Source organism: Periplaneta americana, chromosome 1 (genome assembly GCF_040183065.1).
Source record: "Periplaneta americana isolate PAMFEO1 chromosome 1, P.americana_PAMFEO1_priV1, whole genome shotgun sequence".
Taxonomy (NCBI): Eukaryota; Metazoa; Arthropoda; class Insecta; order Blattodea; family Blattidae; genus Periplaneta; species Periplaneta americana.
This window is the reverse complement of record NC_091117.1, coordinates 146,043,605-146,047,928: the sequence shown is the minus strand read 5'-3', so window position 1 is coordinate 146,047,928 and position 4,324 is coordinate 146,043,605.

Here is a 4,324-nt window from a genome sequence, read left to right as displayed (position 1 = left end):
CTGTGTGCTACCATAACCTCTTTCGAACTGTATTTTGCGCCGGCAAGTCGTAAGCAGGGTATTTTTTATCATCGGTTGCGTACGGTAACATTCCACAACACAAATCAAATGCTCCGTGTCCATGTTGACCGTCGAAGTTAATGTCAACAAATACGTAAGTAATCGCCTTAACCCTCTCCCCATATCCCGACAGTACGTATTTCCAAACAGTTCACATTCCTGCCACTACCGGCGTTACCGTACGTATCGGTACGTACTCTTCAGAATGAACGCCGTACTTGCTAGGCAACTTCTCTGCCTCACAGGTTATACACCTCTGCGGAAGTGTAGGAAGATTGAATTCTCTAGGCTCATCGACTAGCCACATGACGGCATACAGCGAGCCATGACACATTTTGAACTGAACACCCAGTAGTAATGTACTATTATTTGCAGTCAATTCAGTAATTAAATCATACACAAAATATACAACACAAAAGCAGGCTGTGAATAAACAATTTAGTCAAAGATGTAGTGATTTCAAAATATTAATATACTACGTTTTCAAGGCGTATTGAAATCGCTTTGAATACTCCATGAAAACATAGAAATAATATAATGTAATACGGAATGAGCTCCATGAAAACCAGTAACGTATTCAAAACGATCTCAATACGCTAAATGCGTGAACGATCGTCAATTGTTTGAGGTGTCAGCTGTTTTACCAACAGCGAGGACAATACGTATGTTGAAAAGGCGTGTTGTAACACATAATATTTCATATTTTGCTAAAAGCTAATATTACCATTCTTCGTTAACAGCCAAGATATTAAGTTTTCATGCGCCTCATTATAAAAACGTAACATTGTTTATACTATAAACTTTATAGTTAAGGTCTACAGAGTGACCAGTATGCTAACATATCGAAAACGTGTTAACCAACGTAACGATTTTCGAAACTTCAGCTTCCATATTCATTTCGTTTTCAATATGTATCGAAAATTGCATGGAAACAGGAATCGAGAGGATCGTATTAAGTACGGTAAATGTATTTAAATCGGTTTGAATACTCCACGAAAAAGTAGTAATAATGTAATTCCGTGACAATACAGTATGATCAACACCATTAAAATTAATTATAATAAATCAACTAGAAAAGTAAGTAATTTTCTTCTGTCGACTTCTGTTATAAAGGTATAAATTGATAAATAAGTGAAATTGAAAAAAAAATAGTAGCATGTGTGCTATCAGGAACAGAATGCTACGCCACACAGATTGATTAAAACGTGACCCAAGGAATGCCAGCAGAAAGAAGACCATTATGAAGACAAAAAAATACGATTATGCCAATTTGGAAAAGTGGTTGAAAAGTGATTAAGGTGATTAATTAGAGGACATTGTTAAAATAGACAAAAAATGGTGTAACATTGCAAAGGCAGCAGCAAGAAATAATGTATTTACAATGTTTTTCTAATTGCAATATTTAATTAATTATTAAAGTTTACAATATTAAACGTTTTGCAACGTTGCTGGATAGGGAGGAGTGGGCTTATAAGTACAATACATAGTACTGCTCAGGCGGGTACAGACATACCTGTACAGAAGCTCTGTTCTAATGCGGGAGCGACCACGATAATACTGTTGTTTACATAAAACGAGTAGCAAATACAAACTTTCAATCTCATTAATAGAACATTATGGTAAATTTACATTTTATGTGACACTATTGCTCCATTTTTTCTTGTACTGTTTGTCTAAAAAATAATGTTTTTTGTACAAAATTACACAAAATTTTTTCTAATGCAAAATATTAATCTTTACCATTTCCGTAAAGCAGTATCATTTTTAAACAAATTTCTGGTTGTGTGATTTTCGAAACGGGGTAAGAGACTCCTAGTTTAAAAAAAAATCGTTGAGACTGCTACAAAAGTTTGCCGATTAGGTAACGGTCTTTGAGGAAAACATTGACGGTACATCCTTCTTGTCTCATGTGAATTACGACGACTTTCTCCATAAATTAATAACATGTGATCTTCCTAAATTGTTAATGACGTTTATTGAAGTTGTTTATTGAATACCCTGTGCTGAACTGCCATCTGCGAGGCAGTATACCTATGGACAGGAAGTTTAAACTCTGCTGACTCGTACTTACGTCTGGGCAGAGTATTGCCTGCTGAACGTTGCCACGTCTCATGCCAGAATATTGTGACAGCGACGTGAGATTCGAACTCACGACCAGCGTCCCGCGAGAGAGCATATCGCGCGGGCTTCACGGGGAAAGGGGAAAGGGGCCTACACGCGAGTGGAGGCTGCGCGCGCAGCTGCTACTTAACGCAGTGAATGTGGAACGACCTTCCCGACTATTCCAGAAATCCGTCGAAGTGGAAGACTCGCGAATTTTCGAGGCTACGTCGCTGTGGTTATAAATTACGGTCGCGAAGGAACGACAGCAGAGTTTTCAGTTATTCAGTCAGTGAGTAAGCCAGACTTGTGTGCCGGAGTTCGACTCGAGTGTGCGTCCGCATCTGCGTCAGCATCCGAAGGCCTGAGTTCGAGTGCAGTGGACCGCAGTTGGAGGGACCTGAGTTCGAATACAGTGAACTGTCTCTGAAGGTCTGTGGTTCGAGATACTGTGAACTCGAGTGACAGAGATAGAAGAACTGTGAACTGAGAACTGGTAGTTCTGATTTGTAAATAGTACTGTGTAAATATTAGTTAAGATTAACAGTTCATTGTTGTGCGTAATAGTCCAAGTAAGTTGTCATTGTCGTCGGTGGAGTGCTATAACGAATACTGTGTTGAGTGAAGATCCAATTGTTGACGAGAGCGTTTAAGGTAGATTGTAGAAAGGAATTATTGTGGTGAATAAATTGCATTGTTGTTACTAATAAAATTTACAATATTAACAAATTTAAGCATGCATTTTTATTTAATTTCACGAAAACGTAATAGAAGACACAAATATTATTTAAATTAATATTAATTATTTGCTAGATATACCTACTTATGTAATTGTTTTCGTAATTTTACTAACCATATAAGCAATATAACGCAAATAAAATAAGAAAATAATTTTTTTTTCTGGGAAAACTATCAAGTTTTGACCATATTTTGTATGGACATTTTTTTATCTATAGGCGTCCCCGACGACTGTGAAAAGGACGTATTTATACCCCTTACATCCTGTATATAACTATGATTACATACAGTATTTCTTTCAACTATAAACCACACTCAATGACTGCAATTTGATGCTATGGCGACGAAAGAGGAATAAAGAAAAAAAAAAAAGAGAAATAGAAGTAGGCGTACGCCTACACCTAGGAGATCTTCCCACAGGCACTAAAAACTTCAAGAGATCTATTTGATATCTTAGCCTCTTTTCCCTTTGAAGTTGTTAATGGAATGAGCAGTCTTACGTCCTAGTGAACGAGTTGGTTGATACAAGACAACTTTAGTCGGAATGAAAAAAAATATTAATGAAATCCTATACGACCTGGCTGGTATTCTAAATCTTGTATGATGCCAGTAAAGCTACTATTTAAGATACAGTGTAAGAAGTAAAGTCTTTTCACTTTAATGAAGTTCAAGAAGGTTTCATTGGCAGAATGCGTATTATAATTTTGCAATAAAATCTGCACACATATCACCCCTAATCTCTGTAACTATTAAAGTTCCTATCCGAATTTTAAGTAATTGCTTCAACATTTTTTTCTCTCTTTACAGATTAGGCTCACGAACTTTTATAATCTCTTCTATCTACACACTTTAAAGCGTCTTAAATAGTTCTCTCTTTCAGACTTAAGCAGAACTGTAATGTGTTTTTAATTTCATTTAATCTTAATGTTCTATAAACTCACACCAACAATGTACGAGTAACTTTGAGCCGTGGAACAAGTCAAAAGTTATAAAAAGAATATGTAATACATAATTATTAATACATAGTACGTAGATTAATGATTTAGTTTAGTTTACATGAATAAACAGGTCATGAATTGAGTGAAGAAATTTGGTTAATTATGTTCTAAACTTTTCCGTTGGCCATTAAAAACTTTAAGATAATTTTATTAGACTGTACAGCGAGGACTAATACATTAATAATGAACTCCATTTTTATAACTGAGACTGACAGAGGGAGGATGGAGATCTGAATTTTGCCTTGTATTATAATTATAAATGCTCTGATTAACGGTAAAATTATCGTGATTTTTTTGTATAAAACATTATCAGGGAAGGATTGTACTGTACGTATAAGCGAAGGTCAAGATTTCTCAATTTTGAAAAATCTTTTTATAGCATGTACATCATTATTCTTCGGCTTCGTTTTGTAAGACAAAGCTATGTT